Here is a 20,812-nt window from a genome sequence, read left to right on the forward strand (position 1 = left end):
GGTTTCTTAGTCACACTGTGTGCTGCTCCTCACACATTTTACCCTGTTCTTCTAAATTACAAATGAAATGACCACTTCCTTGGGGAGCTCATTGTCAGAGCAAGCGAGCGGATGCGTCGGCAGGTGATGTTTGCAGCGACTCAGCATAAGAAACCAAGCCAGACTCAGCAGACGGGATCTGATTGGCTCCTCAGGTCACCTGATCCCGCTGGGCTATAAAAACTGCAGTACCCTCTCCAGCCATCTGCATGATGGCGCTGTAGTGAAACTGACATCCCAGTGCAAGGTGACTTATAGTGCCGTAAAGAGTACGATTTTTTTTTTGGAAAAAAAATTCTATTTATTAAATTTGTATACTGCCCTATACCCGCAGGTCTCTACATCCTGTTAACAAGAGTCCCAGGATTTGAACCCTGGGCCGCTGGTGAGCCCTTGCCCACAGAGAGGCAGCATACAGCTCTTTCAGATGAGGATAGCTCTAGAAAAAGTCATAAGACTTGCAAATGTGAAGCCTGGTCGGCTTAATTTTATTCAGCACCTCCTCTTCCCATCAAATCTCCCCTCTCCCTCCCTCCCTCCTTCCTTCTATTCCTCCTTTCCCATCTCTCCGCTCTGCTCCTCAGGAGCTGTCGGCCATAGTGTTCCAGTTCAGGGACTCTTGCAACAGAAAAGATCAGCTGTTGGAGAAACGCAAGAAAGGCCTTTGGGGAGTGCCGTGGCCGCAAGGTAATCAGCAGGCGAAGTTATTATCATTATGCTGCTAATTAATTCCCAGCTCATTACATTTCCTGTGGCTAATTTGTACTCGCCACTGATTTGATTAAACTCATCTCTATGCTAATAAATGTGTTTTTTCCATTTGTTTCAACGACTGTAGGAAGGAGAGCTCTGTATTTACATACTTTGACGTTTATCAAATAAAACACAGGGTCTGAATAAATCCTTCTCTGATTTACAATTCTGGTTAATCAACAACCAAAAGAGAGCAAAGAGGGGGGCGACCCAAGAAGTTAAGGGCACTTCTTTATTCAAAGCAAGCATGCCTCTGTGTGTGTGTGTGTTGCATGCACAACCGTGTATTGACACACACACATTAAAAAACCCACAATACTTCGCCCTGGAATTGACCCAGCACAGCTTCCGCAAACCAAAATAACTTTTCTAAGAAATGTCCATGTTGGGAGCCCACCTTATAATCGAGTTCTTTGCCAGATCATGTACTGCTTACCTAGGGGCCATTGCATATTAAATAGCCACTGCAAGGGGACTAATTTAAATTACTTCTCCACAGCAGCTTTTTCCACACAGCCGGTCATTCATTCTCTGCGGCTTGCCATTCGCCCATCATGACACATGGCTTTATTACTTTACGTTCCACTCAGTTGTGAATGGACGCCAGTAAAAGTGTTGTGTTTTGGGTGATGTGACATTTCTGTCCATGTTGAATTTATTTACATACTCCCTTTTTTAAATGCATACTTTACCCAGTGCTGGATTTACATACCAGCAAATTAAGCTACAGGTCAGTGCCTGAAATTAAGAGAGGGCCTCTCAGTACAGAGGGTGGGGTCCAACTAACTTGTCCCATTGGTGCAAGGAACCAGGCAGAGGGCCTTCTTGGTAGTGGTGCCCACCCTGTGGAACGCCCTCCCGTCACATGTCAAGGAAATAAACAACTATCTGACTTTTAGAAGACATCTGAAGGCAGCCCTGTTTAGGGAATTTTATTCATGTTTGATATTTTATCGTGTTTTTAATGTTCTGTTGAAAGCCACCCAGAGTGACTGGGGAAACCTAGCCAGATGGGCGGGTTATAAATTTGTTGTTGTTGTTTAGTCGTTTAGTCGTGTCCAACTCTTCGTGACCCCATGGACCAGAGCACGCCAGGCACTCCTGTCTGCCACATTTTTATTATTATTATTATTATTATTATTATTATTATTATTATTATTATTATTATTATTATTATATTATTATTATTATTATTATTATTATTATTATTATTATTATTATTCCACTTGAACAAGGAAACTTTTGCCTATTGTCCTCTCCCTGAGCACATCCATGCCCTTCCCAAATCTGCTCCAGTGGGTTGGAGGAAAACCCAGAAGAGATTTAGTGCAATGCAGCAGGGAGGCAGAAATTTCATTGTGAAAGCCAATGTCCATGCATAGACATAATGAATTTGTTAGCTACCATCCCACTCACCCCCAAAAATTCCTAAATCTCAAGTTTTACATTATTACCTTTGGCTTAGATTGTTAGTTTGCAGTTTGCTGGATCGCAAGTGTGAAAGTTCATTATTTCTATTTTCATTGTTCGTTCTGTCAGAATGACATGGGCTTTTTTTATATATAATGCTATGGGGGCATCTTAAATTAGGCATTGTTTGGAGCCTCGACTTGCCTTAATCTGGCCCTGACTGTGTCTTATGACATATGACAAGTTCTAAAGGCAGTTTAGGAGGATTAAAAAAAGAACAGTGCAAGTAGCATCAGCCTGGATGTTCCTTAGAAGAGGGCTGCTCATTTGCTGAAGGTACTCCCCTCATACTTGGGGCAGCAGATTGCAAGCACAGGGGGATGTTGTGCAATTCAGTTTGTTCCCACAATGAACAGAAGATTCAAACTGCAATGTGAGGTCATTCAACAATGCATGTACATCAGAAGGTTTTATGAGATTACCGGATTATCAGAAGACTGCAAAAGCCCAGTCTTCTTGATAAGGGATGACTCCAGCATTCCATGTACCTCAACAGCGCTGGATGTGGATACAAGCTGTGTGAACTAAAGAAAAACTTCTGGGAAGCATCTAGCAATGGAGGAATTTGGGCCACGACACATCTGAATGCAAACCCACTTCATTTGCACTTCTCAAAACAACACCAGGACCAAAATGCCAGTGTCCTTTCAATTTTGCACTTCTCCAATTTTTGTGATGCGCTTCTTCGACCCAAAAAGATACTAAAAATGTGTAAGTTAAAATGTAATAATAATAATAATTTATTGTTTATACTCCGCCTACCTGGCTGGGTTTCCCCAGCCACTCTGGGTGGCTTCCAGCAAAATATATATAAAAAAATATGTCAGATATTAAAAACTTCCCAAAACAGGGCTGTCTTCAGATGTTTTCTAAAAGTTGTATAATTCTTTATCTCCCTGACATCTAATGGCAGGGAGTTCCACAGGGAGGGCGCCATCACCAAGAAGGCCCTCTGTCTGGTTCCCTGTAACTTTACTTCTCACATTGAGGGAATCGCCAGAAGACCCTCGGAAGTGGACCTCAGTATCCAGTCTGAATGATTATATTGGGGAAAGTTGCATTATAAGTATGCAATAATGCTGATAAGGACTGTGTTACCCCACAAGAAGAAGAAGCACACAATACTGTCAAACAGTTTCCAAGCTTGAAAAAATGTGTATAATATTTAGTAAAATTGTATGGAAAAATGTTTATCGTAGGAGAAGTGCATACTCAAATGTGAATGCATTTTTGTGTGGACTTCTTTTTTTTAAAAAATGCACACTGATGCAGAAATGTGGATGCAGAAAACTGAATTTAAGCTTGGATAAATAAGAAACTGAGAGGAACTAAAATGCACACATTCACCCATCTCTATTTACATCTGAACTGTGTCAGAGAAGGTAGACAGATACCCTTCCTCCTCCTTTCATAGCACTAGGTGGTAGTCAACTAAGTTTTACTCAGGTCCATTAGTTTCAGTGGACCTACTCTGAGTAAAGCTTAATTGACTATTACTTGCCAAACTCAGGGTTATTCTACAAGTTACTGGTTCTGTTCTACAAGAGCTCAAGGTTCACAGAGGGAGGCCGGCAGTGTCCCATCAAGAGGTCACTGAAAGCCTCTTCAGGACCTTGGAGAGCTCCAGGCGTCTACTGAAATATCTATGCAATCTGTTGTCTTGGCAAGGACCCTAGCTCCAGCTAAAGCCTTATATAGACATGGTCTGAACTATAATGCTTAAGTCCTCCCTCTCCAGAGGAGCTGGCTAGCTGTTAAAGGGCCCTCACCTGATTCAGCCTTTGGGTTATGTGGGGCAAGGGAGAGCAGGGTAGCGTGGGAGATTCTTCCTCTGAGTCTGAGGAGAGCAGCAAGGCTGTGACCTCTGGTTTAGAAAGTCCTAGAGATGGTTGTGGCTGTTCCTTCCCCAGAGAAAGAGCTAGAGTCTCATGCTCTTCTGACTCTGTCACACAATGCAGGGTCTCTGGGTTATGACATTAATTTGCAGCCCATCCAGGATAGTTAAAAGAAACTACTTTTTCACACAACCTATAATTAGCTAGTGGAATTTACTGCCACACAATGTGGCGACAGCCATCCGACCCAGGAATGAAATAAAGTTACTTTTTAATTTACTAACACTAGTGAAAATATTAATTGCAAAGAAATGAACTCTGAAGAATTGCCTCCAGTGCATCAATGGATTAATAAATCTTTGGCAATAATTGGTCTTTTAAAATTAAGCATAAATTTAACTTTAGAAAGCAAAGAGCTCTCGCTCTACAGGTATATTCACGTTACTTAGAAAGTTGTAGACCGTTGTGAGCTGCGGTACGTCAGGAAAGAACTGATTATGGGTACAATCCTATACCCACTTACCTGGGAGTAAGTCCCACTGGATTCAACTGGGCTTGCTTAAGAGCCAGTGTGGTGTAGTGGTTCAGAGCGATAGATTCGTAATCTGGTGAACTGGGTTCGCTTCCCCGCTCCTCCACATGCAGCTGCTGGGTGACCTTGGGCTGGTCACACTTCTCTGAAGTCTCTCAGCCCCACTCACCTCACAGAGTGTTTGTTGTGGGGGAGGAAGGGAAAGGAGAATGTTAGCTGCTTTGAGATGCCTGAGGGAAGTGAGAAAGCAGGATATCAAATCTAAACCCTTCTTCTTCTTCTTCTTCTTCTTCTTCTTCTTCTTCTTCTTCTTCTTCTTCTTCTTCTTCTTCTTCCTTATTAGTAGACATGCATAGAATTGCACTCAAGCATATTCAAGAATTTGTGATTGAGGACAGTCTTCAGATTCTAAATGCCATTGCATGTCTGCTATAAAATTCTGTCAAATACTGGCTATAGTAATATGTCATCCATCGAAAGCTATGAGATATTTAAGGTTGTGGATCTGCCAACTATGAAACACTGTCAAATGTCAGTTGTCAGCTATCAGGTATTGATACCTAATATTATATTATTTCAAGCTCAGAAATCAAATAGGTCATGCATTTTGAGACTTGTCTGAAGAACATTTAGCACCTTATTTTGCCAAGGAGAAATTTGAAGTGAATTTTCAGGGAGAAAATCATTTCGGCTATAATCATTTCGGCAACCATTTTTCTTTTCTTTCTTTCTTTTTTAATGCCACGTCTCGTAATCTTACATTTGTGTTTAAGGCAAACTTACAATTCACTCCCTTTACTGCTCTGGAATTTTATACATGAACAAGGAAGCGAAATTACCATTAATGCTATTCCCTCAGTATAGATGCTCTTTGATTATGTAGTTGGGTCCAGGGAGAGGAGGATAACAATAGCTCATTGCACCAAAACATAGGAATTAACATCAAAGCAATGCAAAGCAAATGACATTATGGCATGCATATTAATAAGGAAGCAGCTAAGCAAAGATCATGGGCAAAGCAGCCGTACAACAGAGAAAGTGAAATCATGCTAACAAGATATCTTCTGAAGTCATTGGAAAGCTGTGCTCTGAAGTCATTAGACCTGAGCTTGATTATGCCTCAGTTATATCTTCATTTCAATAGTTCATATTCTGTCTTTATTTCTTTGGAAACACATGGCGCTTTTGCTAGGCATCCTTGAAAGCCACCAGTAGAAAACTGTTTTGTGTTATGTTCTGCAATCTCTGAGCAAGAGCCCAATCCATCCGTAGAGTCATATTTCCGCCATCTCAATTTGCATTTCCATTGCTTCGAGCTTGCCACTGCCTTAGTTCACTGACAGCTCTGGGGTGTTTTCATGCCTGGATGTTTAACTCACAGTCTCATTGCATCATGGGTTTTGCAGTTGGGAAGAAGAGTAAAGCTGTGTGCATTTTTCTCACAGGGCAAAAGTAAAATAAGAATAAAGATGGCTTGGCATATGAGTGTTAAAAGAGCACAAGAATACAGATGGAGGAAGGGGTTAGTTATGGTCAGGGTTCAGGGAACCAGGCAGAGGGCCTTCTCAGCAGTGGTGCCCTCCCTGTGGAATGCCCTCCCATCAGATGTCAGGAGATAAAGAACTACATAACTTTTAGAAGACATCTGAAGGCAGCCCTGAATCAGGAAGTTTTTAATGTTTCACATTTTGTTATGTTTTTATATGTGTTGGAAGCTGCTCAGAGTCATTGGGGCAACCCAGCCAGATGGGTATGGTATAAATAATAACATTTTTATTATCATTGCCATTGCCATTAGCAGTTATGCTACTGTGCCTCTCCTGCCCAGTTTGGGGAGACTTGCACAAGAGAAAAGCCCCACCCCCACCAAAGGATCAGGGCCATATCTTCCTCCCTAAGTACCTACAGTGGTACCTCTAGTTAAGAACTTAATTCGTTCCGAAGGTCTGTTCTTAACCTGAGACTGTTCTTAACCTGAGATACCACTTTAGGTAATGGGGCCTCCCACTGCTGCCATGCTGCCACCGCACGATTTCTGTTCTCATCCTGAAGCAAAGTTCTTAACCCGAGGTACTATTTCTGGGTTAGCAGAGTCTGTAACCTGAAGCGTCTGTAACCCAAAGCATCTGTAACCCGAAGCGTCTGTAACCCGAGGTACCACTGTATTCAAAGGAGGGAGGGACGTCAACCTATATCCAAAAGGCTGTCAGAGGGGTGGCGATTTCTAGCAGAGCAAAAGACCACATCTCTCAGTGCAGCAGCAAACAGCAGCTGTGTTATATGTTCCGACTATTTTCCCCAGACGCCGGCGGACTTCATGGACTCTTCTGCCTCCTTCTGAATTAACTCGTGTTACTGTGTATACAGGGTGGAATCAAACAGTGCGACACAGTAAACCCCAAGGACTCTTCCCCTTCCCTTCATACCGACCTCATCTGTGACTGATTCAGTAAACAGACCTATCACACAAAATAATGACTGAGACGTACGTGTGTGAGAGAGGGAGGGAGGTGGGAGGTGGGAGGGGAGGATAGAGAGGGAGTTCCAAAAGATAGCCACAGGGACTTCATTTTCACTCTCCTGCAATTTCACAAAACACATAAATAAATGGTGTAAGGATACAGCGGCGCTGGCAACTCTTTGTAGGCATGCAGAGTGGTGAATTTAGCTCACTGCTGTGTGGCCCATTGGCAATGATAGCCGGCAACATTGCATCTGTCCAGAATATAATGGAATGAAGAGGAGGATATTGAGAGATGAGATTAATCCCTTTCCTCAGACTCTAGGGACTATGTGCCCACCTTCAAGCACTAGGCTCCAGAAACTAAATGATGATTTTCTTGCAAAACCAGGCATGCGCAAGCACACACACATACATTTTCATTGGGGTTGTGCACTGAAAATTGGTAAAAATACATGGGAGTGTCAGGATGATATGGAGAGGATTTCAGAGTTGGACTGGGGGAACTTAGTTACAAATCCCACCTAAGCTACAAAGTAAATGGGTGATTTTGAATCTCTTTACTGCTTCTGAACTTCACAAGGGTGTTACGAAGCTTGATTGAGGTGTGATTTGGCCCCAGCTGGCATGGCCAATGGTCATGGATGAAGGGAGCTGGGATTTGACAGCTTCTAGAGGGCACCATGTTGGGTGGCCTCCCAAGAAGGGAATCAGTTCTCCTGACTTGCAGTGCACTTGGTTTGAGCTCTGAGTTGTCTGCCAGAAAGAAAGAAAGAAAGAAAGAAAGAAGAGAGAGAGAGAGAGAGAGAGAGAGAGAGAGAGAGAGAGAGAGAGAGATTGGGTATATGTTTGATATAATAGACCATTTTTGCTCCTTCTGTTTCCTCTGCAAGAATTCCCTACTAGCAAGTAAGGGGTTTTTTGTTTTGTTTTTTACACCATAGGTTTCTGTATGAATATAAAAGCAGAACGAAATTCTGCCTGCAAGACTCCTTGTTTTTAGTATTATTGTTTCTGAAACCAAAAACATTTCTCCCCACTGGCTAAATGATGTCCTGGCGTATTTGACAACATACGTCAAGCATTCTCTGTTGCCCTGAGCCCTCCCATCTCCATCTGTAGAGTGAATGTTAACAGGAGGAGGTTGCTATGATTATTCTAATTTCTTTGGCATCCAAAAGGATTACATTTTTTCGACTCACAACCACAGTTTTTGTTTGTTTGTTTGTTTGTTTGTTATTTGTAAACCTTGTGACTAGGTGAGATATCCATCCCACATTTGTTCCAGTTAAGCAATGGAATTCATGGAGAGCCCGTATGGTATAGTGGTTTGAGTATTGGCCTAAGACTTTTGAGATCAGGGTTCAAATCCCCACTCGACCATGAAGCTCAATGGGTGACCTTGGACCAATCCCTGTCTCTCAACCTAAGCTACCTCAAAGGGTTGTTGTGGGAATTACATGAAGCGGCGGGGAACTGTGGAGCTCCATGGAGGTAAAAGTGGGATATAAATGCAATTAATAAATAAAATAAATAAATAAAGATGGATTCTCCTTCAAACACTCATCTGGTCTCCAACAAACTTGATTTGTGTGTCAGGTGATACGCACACATGCACACACACACACACAAACCCATCTAGATGGATACCATGTCTACTTGTGAGTCCTACTGAGCTCAGTGGGACCTTGATCCCTGGAACAGTAAGTGTTTAGGGGTTTGCAGCCCTAAATGAAAGACCTTTTAGCCAACATGATAGACCAGGGGTAGGCAAACTAAGGCCCGGGGGCCGAATGCGGGCCAATTGCCTTCTCTATCCAGCCTGCAGATGGTCAGGGAATCAGTGTGTTTTTACATGAGTAGAATGTGTCCTTTTATTTAAAATGCATCTCTTGTTATTTGTTGGGCCTGCCTGGTGTTTTTACATGAGTAGAATGTGTGATTTTATTTAAAATGCATCTCTGGGTTATTTGTGGGGCATAGGAATTCATTCATATATATTTTTCAAAATATAGTCCGGCCCCCCCACAAGGTCTGAGGGACAGTGGACCGGCCCACGGCTGAAAAGGTTGCTGCCCCCTGTGGTAGACTGTTTCAAATGGGTGAATCTGTCTATTCCAATCCAGGTCAATTTTGCAGGTTTTATCCATAATTCACTTTCATCTCCACATTAACCTGCATACACACACACACACACACACACACACACACACACACACACTAGTTTTCAAACTAGCAGTCTTCCACTACATCTGCATATTGTAGTTGTTGCCTTCTACTGCAACTGCTAAAACTACATGTTTTAATACCTATTTCAATGTGCATGCTCTCTCCCAATAACAATTCAGATGTGCATTTTCTGTCAAAATATGTGTCAGTCTGAGAGCTACGAATGACATCCTTTCTTATAGGGAACTGCAAGGCTGAATTTCTCAACCATCGCTAAGTAGTGTGGTGCGGAGAATGAGTACAGGATTCAAATGCTGGAGTCCCTACATTTAATTTCCAGTATCTCCAGATAAAAGATGTGTGGTAGTGAGATAGGAGAGACTTTGGCAAGAGTTTCTAGAGAGATTTCCTGCCATTCTCAGTTAACAATATGCAGTTTAGTGTACCATTAATCTGACAGTCCAAGGAAGCTTCTTGCAAACAAGTGTGTTATTCAAATACGGTTTTTCTCTCTCCACACAGTCTAAAGCATCTATATTGGAGCAGTGGATTACAGTACACAGCTGGAGCAGAGCGTACTGGATCTCACCATGGCTTCATCAGACAAATTGGTCCAAATTCCTATGTACAGTATGTGTTCATGTTTGTGCAACTGAACACAATCCCCATTTCAGATTTTGCAGAACACAGCCGTTGTTTATTTTAAAGGTGGAAACCGGCGCTTTGAAAGCAGGAAGCTTTGCTCATCCCCAGCTTAAAAGGATGGAGATGGAAGATTACAACAGCACCGAGATGAGCTTCTGGCTCCCAGCCTTTTCTTCAGAATCAGCCTTCTCCTTGCCTTGGGCTTTTGGTCTAGCAGTAGCTAATGCGAGATGACAGGTTGGGCTCCCTTAGGGGCTAACGTGGGCAATTTCAATCCTGGCATTTCAATTTATCTTTAACCAGCAGTTTTCAAAAGGGTAGAGCTAAAAAAGAACTTGGCTTAGTCTCTCTCTCTCTCTCTCTCTCTCTCTCTCACACACACACACACACACACACACACACACACACAATCAGGGATGCAAAATGTATTAAAAAGGATTAACTCCTTAAGAATGAGTTTTACACAAAATGGATTGCGTTCTCTCTATGCCAGGTCTTCCTTTTGCTCCTTCCATTTTGCCCCTTTCTCTTTTTAACATGTTTTCCTTCTCTTGGTGAACAACGTCCCCCTGAATTTGATGGCCTCCAGCTTTACGGCTGATAACAACTGCTATGCTGAATATATGACCAAGAAAATAAAAGGTTCCATCCTCTAGGCAGGGTTCCAAAGAGCTATTTAGGGCATACCCAAGCCTCAACATTCCTAGTGGGATTTTTGACCTCTTCCCCCCTTGATATGCAGATGCTCACAACCTATCAAATACAAGATGGGTGACACCTGGCTTGAGAGCAGTACATGTGAAACGGATCTAGGAGTCTTGGTTGACCACAAACTTGACATGAGCCAACAGTGTGACGCGGCAGCTAAAAAAGCTAATGCAATTCTGGGCTGCATCAATAGGAGTATAGCATCTAGATCAAGGGAAGTAATAGTGCCACTGTATTCTGCTCTGGTCAGACCTCACCTGGAGTACTGTGTCCAGTTCTGGGCACCACAATTCAAGAAGGACACTGACAAACTGGAACGTGTCCAGAGGAGGGCGACCAAAATGGTCAAAGGCCTGGAAACGATGCCTTATGAGGAACGGCTAAGGGAGCTGGGCATGTTTAGCCTGGAGAAGAGGAGGTTAAGGGGTGATATGATAGCCATGTTCAAATATATAAAAGGATGTCACATAGAGGAGGGAGAAAGGTTCTTTTCTGTTGCTCCAGAGAAGCGGACACGGAGCAATGGATCCAAACTACAAGAAAGAAGATTCCACCTAAACATTAGGAAGAACTTCCTGACAGTAAGAGCTGTTCGACAGTGGAATTTGCTGCCAAGGAGTGTGGTGGAGTCTCTCCTTCTTTGGAGGTCTTTAAGCAGAGGCTTGACAACCATATGTCAGGAGTGCTCTGAGGTGTTTTCTGCTTGGCAGGGGGTTGGACTCGATGGCCCTTGTGGTCTCTTCCAACTCTATGATTCTATGATTCTATCAAAAACTGCTTTTGAATGCCCCATAGAGATTCAAAAGAGGTTCACTATTCAGCATAGCAGTTGCCATTTGCAAAAAACAACCCCTCTCAAAAAAAAGAAAGGAAAAAAGAAAGGAAAACAACCCCAAACTGCCTTTTGGTGTTCTTTGGATCCTAGCCTTGTCATATCTTGATTCCCATCCTTACCCTCTTCTGCTTTCAGCCAAATGCAGGGAATTCCAGAGCTAAAGACAAGGTAAAGGTAAAGGGGCCCCTGACCATTAGGTCCAGTCATGGCCGACTCTGCGGTTGCGGCGCTCATCTCACTTTATTGGCCGAGGGAGCCGGTGTACAGCTTCCGGGTCATGTGGCCAGCATGACTAAGCCGCTTCTGGCGAACCAGAGCAGCGCACGGAAACGCCGTTTATTTGGCAATTAAATCCTGCCGTCCAGTCAGCACTCCCCTGCGTAGCTCTGCTGGGGCTGACCTGGGCAAGAAAACAGAGTCGCAGCGGTCCTGCCGTCCGTGTGAGATAGAGGGATAAATCAGTCCAGAGACAGTTCGTTGCTATCTCTAAAAACGTTTATTTACAAGCCATAAATCAGTCTCATCCCATCGGAGCTTTCCGGCATCTCTCCGGTGCTTAAGAGCACATGCAGCTTCTTTGCAGCGTCTCTCAGTCTAAAGTGAAACCAACTCTCACAGACAAAGCCAAACAAAGCCTGTGACGTATGGCCCTGCATCAGGCCCCTCCCAGATACAGGACACCAAGGAGTTTTAACCCTGTAAACTCCAAACTCCACAGTTTACCTTCCCGCCGGAGTGGTACCTATTTATCTACTTGCACTTTGATGTGCTTTCGAACTGCTAGGTTGGCAGGAGCAGGGACCGAGCAACAGGAGTTGGCAAGTCCTAGGCTCTGTGGTTTAACCCACAGCGCCACCCGCATCCCATAAGGGCTCCTCTTTTAACCATTAATAACTCTTAGGTTCTGGCATAGGTCCATTTGGGCTGTACAGGAGAACATGGATTAAGTCTGCATGAGAACCTTTGGACTGAAAGTTCAGGATGGAGATGGAGGCATTATATCAAATGGCATTATTTTGATAAAGTTTCTGAAATATCTCGTTTCCCATCACCCATCCCCTAGGACAGGATTGGGGAACCTGTGGCTCTCCAGATGTTGTTGGATTCCAGCTGCCACCAGTCCAAGACATCATGGCAAATGGACAGGGGTGGGTGGGAGTTGTGGTCCATCAAAATATGGAAGACCACAAGTTCCCCACACCCCTATTCTAGAAAAAGACTACTTTGCAAAATTGCATCCAAATATACTCCACCGTGTGTGTGTGTGTGTGTGTGTGTGTGTGTGTGTGTCGAACTGCAATTCATCCCACACTCATATGCATACCACAATGTTCTGGAATGATGCTTGGTGAAAGGAGAATTCAAAATGGATGCCAGGCTGCCCAGCAAGGGTGGGTCTACTATTAAACAAATGAAACCTCAGAGCCCCTAATCCCAGAGGGCCCCAGAAGTGATTTTAGTCCATATCGCTTAAAAAAAAAAAAATGGGTCTAGTAGACACAATCTGAGTCACATTGATTTGAGGCAAATTGATATCTATCTATATCATCTATCTATATCTATCTATCATCTATCTATCATCTATCTATATTTCAAGCTTCAGAACCCCTGTAGGTCCTCCACTGGATGCAAGGCTCCAGTGTCCTTGCAAGGTTGATGGCTGTCCTGCCCCACCCTCTCTCTCTCACGCACACTTCATTTTGGCAACTCAACAATATTAAGCAGCGCCAGGGACCAAGGTCTACCCATCACTTTACTTGACTGCGATGTCCCAAAGTGACGCTACATTAGCGGCATTAGAAAGGTTGAATACAACACCCACTGCTTTTCAAAGTTCTGCTGCTACCCACAGATGACAAGTAAGCCTGCCAAGAAGATTGCCCTGGGTCCCTCGAGCCAGGAGCCAGCCCAGCAACGAGCAGGATCCCCCTTCAAGATACTGCACAGACAAGTTGAACCCCTAAGTAAATTTTGCTCACTATCCCAGTGTGTGACTGTTGAGCATTTGTACTGCAGATGTGCAAACAGCGACACAGAAACAAAGAAGATGTCATGGATCAAGGAAGGGGAAATAAAAGTATAGTCCCAGAGTATTAAGAGAAGATACATGAGGCCGACACATTGCTGAACCTTGGTAAGTCTGAGTCTGATCAGTGCTTAGCTGGGATAATGACTGGGAACCACAAGTTGTTGTTGATTAGTCGTTTAGTTGTGTCCGACTCTGCGTGACCCCATGGACCACAGCACGCCAGGCACTCCTGTCTTCCACTGCCTCCCGCAGTTTGGTCAAACTCATGCTGGTAGCTTTGAGAACACTGTCCAACCATCTCGCCCTCTGTCTTCCCCTTCTCCTTGTGCCCTCTATCTTTCCCAACACCAGGGTCTTTTCCTGGGAGTCTTCTCTTCTCATGAGGTAGCCAAAGTATTGGAGCCTCAGCTTCAGGATCTGTCCTTCCAGTGAGCACTCAGGGCTGATTTCCTTCAGATTGGATAGGTCTGATCTTCTTGCAGTCCATGGGACTCTCAAGAGTCTCCTCCAGCACCATAATTCAAAAGTATCAATTCTTTGGCGATCAGCCTTCTTTATGGTCCAGCTCTCACTTCCATACATCACTACTGGGAAAACCATGGCTTTAACTATACGGGCCTTTGTTGGCAAGGTGATGTCTCTGCTTTTTAAGATGCTGTCTAGGTTTGTCATTGCTTTTCTCCCAAGAAGCAGGTGTCTTTTAATTTCATGACTGCTGTCACCATCTGCAGTGATCTCTCACTGCCTCCATTTCTTTCCCCTTTCATTTGCCAGGAGGTGATGGGACCAGTGGCCATGATCTTCGTTTTTTTGATGTTTGAGCTTCAGGCCATATTTTGCTCTCCCCTCTTTCACCCTCATTAAAAAGTTCTTTAATTCCTCCTCACTTTCTGCCATCAAGGTTGTGTCATCTGCATATCTGAGGTTGCTGATATTTCTTCCGGCAATCTTTATTCTGGCTTGGGATTCATCCAGCCCAGCCTTTCGCATGATGAATTCTGCATATAAGTTAAATAAGCAGGGAGACAATATACAGCCTTGTCATACTCCTTTCCTAAAGGGAACCACGAGTAAGCTTCCATAAGTTCTGTAATGGAAGAATGGTGAGACCTAACCTAAATGATCCCACAACTGCCATAGATGGTTTTGTGAAACTCCAGGAAGAAATACAGTAATGAATATTGTTAGCATTTTTACAGCTCTGGCATTGTAGATGGCACCATACAGGCCATCACAAGCAACAACTGTTGGAAGTATGACAGCAAAGATCATCAAATTAGTAGCCAACGGGTTAATTCTGATTACAGTTCACCTGTCAACCAAGAAGAGCAGGTGGAGATGTTGCTTAGCAACCAGTCGGAATAGTATGATCCTTGCTGATGTAACTCATGCTCTGATTGGCTGTGTAGTTCATGTAGGCATCCCCACCCCACCCCCGGTAAATGTTGATTAATATCTTCCTGGTATGGACTAGGCCTGAATTACTAAGAAAGACTAAACCCCTGTGTTTATTTCTTCTCAAGTTGTACACTGTTCTTGTTGAGTTTACCCAATGAAGTATTAACAGTTTCTTTTCTCTCTGGACTCTGTATGTGTTATTCAAGTGACTCATCTAGCAATGTCAAAAGAAATGGGCTTTTTTTAACTGTGATGGCCCCCAAGGAGTTTACAATCTAAATATCAAGTGAACTGGAGTGACAAATAGAAGGGAGAGATCAGAGAGGAAAGACTAACAAACAAGAGAGAAGAAGGAAAGCCAAGATAACAAGGGAGCAACGCTAACAAATATGCACAAGATGTGGGGTAAAAATGTTTCCCATTTAGAGTTCCAAAAAGATCCAAAAGCATTTCTCACTCAAGTACTAACTCCTTTGCTTTCCACACGTAGGAATGGATATATCTGTCAACTTCAGTTTCTGATTTTCCCCAATCTTGATTTTGGTTTGCCACATTCCCCATCAGCTCACCCCCAAAAATGTCCATCACTTTGCTGCACAATTCTACCATAAATATAACACCGGTCTTGAAAGACCTACATTGGCTCCCAGTAAGTTTCTGAGCACAACTCAAAGTGTTGGTGCTGACCTTTAAAGCCTTAAACGGCCTCGGTCCAGTATATCTGAAGGAGTGCCTCCACCCCCATTGTTCTACCCGGACACTGAGGTCCACCGCCGAGGGCCTTCTGGCGGTTCCCTCACTGTGAGAGGCCAAGTTACAGGGAACCTGGCAGAGGGCCTTCTCGGTAGTGGCACCCACCCTGTGGAATGCCCTCCCACCAGATGTCAAAGAGAAGAACAACTACCAGACTTTTAGAAGACCTCTGAAGGCAGCCCTGTTTAGGGAAGCTATTAATGTTTGATGCATTACTGTATTTTAATATTTTGTTGGAAACCCCCCAGAGTGGCTGGGGAGACCCGGCCAGATGGGTGGGGTATAAATAATAAATTATTATTATTATTATTATTATTATTATTATTATTATTATTATTAGCATCCTAATAGACACTTTTTTGCAAGCAATTTCCCCTGATATGCTGGATTTTGGATGTTATTTCCACTAATATATGCATGTTTGTGCACAATTCTTACCAATATGTGCAATTTTTACACATTTCTACGGTTGGCGAATTACATTGCAAAATGAAAAGAAGTGTGAATTCAGAGGGACAGCTGTGCTTCAGTTTGCCCGTTGGTTTGAGAAGCACCAATAAGAAAATTTTCATTAAAATGCAAATCAAACTGAATTTCTCCTCCAACTCTACACATGTTAACATTGTTCCATCCACTGCTTCCCCCCCCTCGGGGGGGTACTCAAAGGTCCACAGTACAGGCACGTCTTCTTTTTTGTTATTAAAATGTGTGGCACTCACTGTAACAACTTCATGATGAGTAGCGGGACGTATTTTTCTAGAGAGAGAAAAAAGCACTGGCTCCATCCCTCTCATGAACTGTTGTTGTACAAATGCAAAGGGTTGGCCACATGCACTTTTAACAAAAAATACTGAGGTCCCTTCTGCATTATGCATTTAAAGCAGTATCATACCACTTTAAAAAGTAATGGCTTCCCCCCTGCAAAATAAAATAAAATAATAATAATCTGGAAGCTATGAATTATTAGGAGACTGCTATTCCCGTCACAATGCTATGATTCCCAGTGGAGTACAGGGTCAGGTTTAAGGTGCTGGTTTTGAGCTTTAAAGCCCTATGCGGCCTAGGACCCTCGTACCTACGGGACCGCCTTTCCTGGTATGCCCCGCGGAGGACCTTAAGGTCCACAAATAACAACACTTCAGAGGTCCCAAGCTGCAAGGTGGTTAGATTGGTCTCAACTAGGGCCAGGGCCTTTTCAGTACTGGCCCCGACTTGGTGGAACGCTCTATCACAAGAGATTAGGGCCCTGCGGGACTTGACACCTTTCCGCAGGGCCTGCAAGACAGAGCTATTCCGCCTGGCCTTTGGATTGGACTCAGTCTGACCCTTATGTTTCCCTCCCTTTATGGTTTTGATTTATTGGCTACCATTAAAATGAGGCTGCATTTTAAATTGTATTTTAACCTGTATTTTAATAAACTGGTGTTTGTTTGTTTGTTCCCCCCCCCATTATGTTTTATTGTAATTTTATTGGTGTTAGCCACCATGAGCCTGGCTTTGGCCAGGGAGGGCGGGGTATATATAAAAAAATTATTATTTATTATTAATTCCCTGGGAAGATTGTTAAACCTCTGTGGAAACTGTAGCTCTTTAAGGAGAATAGGAACCTCTTAGCAACTCTCAGCATGCTTAACAAACTACAGCTCCCAGGAGTCTTTGGGGGAAGCCATGACTGTTGGAACTGAGGTGATGCTTCTTTAAATGTAGAATGCTGATGGGCCCTGAGCTACGTGGGCAAAAGTGTTGTGTGCAGCCCCCACATCCTCCTGCAAAACAACCACAAGTGACTTAAGCCCAAAAGTGGGGTGGTTAGAAGGAAGAGAAACATAGCCTCAAAGAGAGGTTGTTGTTGTTGTTGTTTTGTTGTTTAGTCGTTTAGTCGTGTCCGACTCTTCGTGACCCCCTGGACCACAGCACGCCAGGCCCTCCTGTCTTCCACTGCCTCCCGCAGTTAGGTCAAACTCATGTTGGGAGCTTCGAGAACACTGTCCAACCATCTCGTCCTCTGTCGTCCCCTTCTCCTTGTGCCCTCTATCTTTCCCAACATCAGAGTCTTTCCAGTCTGCTCTTCTCATGAGGTGGCCAAAGTATTGGAGCCTCAGCTTCAGGATCTGTCCTTCCAGTGAGCACTCAGGGCTGATTTCCTTCAGAATGGAGAGGTTTGATCTTCTTGCAGTCCATGGGACTCTCAAGAGTCTCCTCCAGCACCAGAATTCAAAAGCATCCATTCTTCGGGGATCAGCCTTCTTTATGGTCCAGCTCTCACTTCCATACTTCACTATCAAAGAGAGGTACCCTACCCATAATCAAAGGGAAATTATTCCAGGTCTGAATGGGTTAAAATCCTCTTTCCTCCCCCTTCAGTTTCCACAAAAGAGTGTGTCTTTGCCTCTCACCCCACCCTCCTCTGCCCTCCCTCCCTCCTTCCCACTGCAGCCCCCAGAGATGCAGGCGATTTCAAGCAGAATCCTAGCAGATGGTTTTGGTGATGTGATGCACACGAGGGTTGCTCCCAGGAGCTGGTGAGTCAGTTAAGTTAAAAATGAAGTGACGAGTGCACAAATGTTGCCTCCTTTCCGCTGGCCTATTTTGGAGGCTGCCATGTATATACATTTACCGTCAGCCAAAGGACTGTTGTGTAAGCAGAAAACCTGAGAAGCGTCCTCAACCCATGTATCTGCTCCATTTGAAGCCAGAAAATTTGTTCGTTCTCTCTTTCTCTTTTTCCTTCCTTCCTTCCTTCCTTCCATTCTTCCTGCAAAACAAGTTCAGTTATTTCAGTAGAACCCCATGATCAAATACCAAGTCATTCTCTCTCTCATTCATATATTTATATGTATATATTTATGTCAGAAAGAAAGCACAGAAAACGTCCCAGACGTCCTTTTCTTTTTGCCTGATTCGATGTAAGCTGTCTCTACATCCACATTGTGTGCTTATATTTGTATTGATTATTTCAGTCAGTTTATTATGTGGTCCAAAGGTTTCAGGCAGTGGAGCTGGTGAAACCTTTCTTGCTTGCTTGCTTGCTGTGAGCTTCTATAAAATATAATTTACAGAGGGGCTGTTGAAAGGGGGGGAAACACTCAAAAATATTGGGCCCCTTTAAGGTTAACAAATTTATCGTGGCTTAGACTTTCACGGAATACAATCCTGTTCATCAGATCCATGAAATGTTATCCTGAGTTACAGGTATGCAAAATTAGATCCCCTCAAATCATTTTTATCAAGCATGTGTTTCCTTATTGGAATGTCCCCCTTAACCTTTTCCACCAAGGTAATATCTTGTGAGCTGCTTGACCTCATCTGGCAAACACAGACCTATCCCCAGTGCTAGCCAGTGCTAGCTAAACAGAAGGGGAGGTGGGAAGAACTAAATGTATATTTTCCACATAGCCAAGAACCATAAAATAAGGGAAATAAGAATACACACACACACACAAACTCCTTGTTTCTGTTGCTCCAACCTTCCGTTAATAATTCTTGCAAATGTACAGCAAGGGTTTGTGATTCGACAGCACGTTCCAAAAGAGGTTTCTGTGCCGCGTTATAAATAGATGCTCCTTCAGTGCACCACATATATACCCTAAGTTGCTCATACACAATAGAGGCACGTTTTACTCACGGATGAAACAATTCGCCGAAAGAAACAGAGAAGAGCCCATAAATTGCAATTGGCTCCAGGTTCAAAAATCACATGGTGCGACCCGCTGACCTTCCATTCGGGAGGGAGGCTGTTATGTGTTTCTCGCCATGGTCCACCCACCGTTGGAGGGTGAAAAGGTTAGTCTCTGTTTCAAATGGCACAGCAGACATTTGACTATATTCTGTCATTAAGTGCAATATAGCACCATGGGAATGAAAAATACAACTAGCCGACATGGATTAAAATACAGATCTAAAAACTCAGGTCCCTGTTCTGGCCTGTGAATGAATCTTTCTCTGCAATTCACTCTTGGGTTTTCTTTTATTTTAATCTCTAGGACATGGGTAGGCAAACTAAGGCCTTCTAAATCCGGCCCGTGGACCATCTGGGAATCAGCGTGTTTTTACATGAGTAGAATGTGTGCTTTTATTTAAAATGCATCTCTGGGTTATTTGTGGGGCATAGGAATTCGTTCATTTATTTATTTTTCAAAATATAGTCCGGCCCCCCACAAGGTCTGAGGGACAGTGGAACGGCCCCCTGCTGAAAAAGTTTGCTGATGCCTGCCTAGGACCTGAAATCTACGTGGCATTCAACCCAAATTGAATAACAGTGCAGTTCTTTATTTGTTTACGCAGAGGTAGGTCCCACTAAACTCAATGGGAACTTACTCCCAAGTAGACAGCAGTGGGGGAGACTTTCCATTCAGTTAGGATTTTGATGTGAACATAACCTGCAGGTTCTTAGGCAATATATGAGCTGAAGCATAGCTGTCCTTCAAATTCACACTTCTCCAAGTGTTGTCCAGCCAGCAATGTACAAAAATGTGTGGTGTTAGGGGATAGTGTGGATAAAACGTTACATTAAAAACATTACAAAAATACATTAGGGAAATGCAGTATATATTTAATGAAATATCAGGAGAAATGCTTGCATAAATGTGTATATCAGGCAAAACTGCATAGAGAATGTGCATGTTGTGATAAATCTGCACCAAATGCTCCTAAAATTTCATGGCAACCTTTTTTTAGACCCAAAATGTGAACTGATGCTGAAATGTTCAAAGTTGAAATTAAGACTTCAGGAAAATGAGAAACCGAGAGAAACCAAAATTGGCAACTATGTCCAAAACCCAAGGAGGTACGTATAAGATTGCAGCCTTATTAAGACAAATCGATACACCTTTTTCCCACACCTGACTTTCAGGAGTTTATTCCACGACAGCTAACATTTTGCTAAATAGGTAAGAATACAAAATTGTTCCCTTTTCCCCCTGATATTTTTTTTCTTTTCCATTTCTGGTGCTTTATTCGCTTATAATAATGGTAACAATTTTCACATACTTCCATAGTCAAGCCTTTATTATCTAAAATATCAAATTTCAATTTCAATTTATTTATTTTTCAAAAAAAATGAAATGGAAAATAAATATAGATGCTACAGTAAATGGGGAATGATTGATATACGAATTCTCGGCTAGGGTGAGACATCACAAAAAGACACCCAAAATGTGCAGTGACAACTCTGCGTCCCATTAAG

At 43.2% G+C, this 20,812-nt stretch overlaps 1 long non-coding RNA gene across 1 annotated transcript; it reads left to right on the forward strand.

Moving 5' to 3' along the window:
- The first annotated feature begins 590 nt into the window (after positions 1-590).
- Positions 591-19,119, forward strand: LOC308588406. The gene is made up of 3 exons (XR_014008719.1): positions 591-726; positions 9,782-9,884; positions 18,064-19,119. It is a non-coding gene; the product is annotated as an uncharacterized lncRNA (long non-coding RNA).
- The last annotated feature ends 1,693 nt before the right edge of the window (positions 19,120-20,812 follow it).

This window comes from Podarcis bocagei (assembly GCF_964188305.1).
Source record: "Podarcis bocagei genome assembly, chromosome: 5".
In the NCBI taxonomy this organism is placed as follows: Eukaryota; Metazoa; Chordata; class Lepidosauria; order Squamata; family Lacertidae; genus Podarcis; species Podarcis bocagei.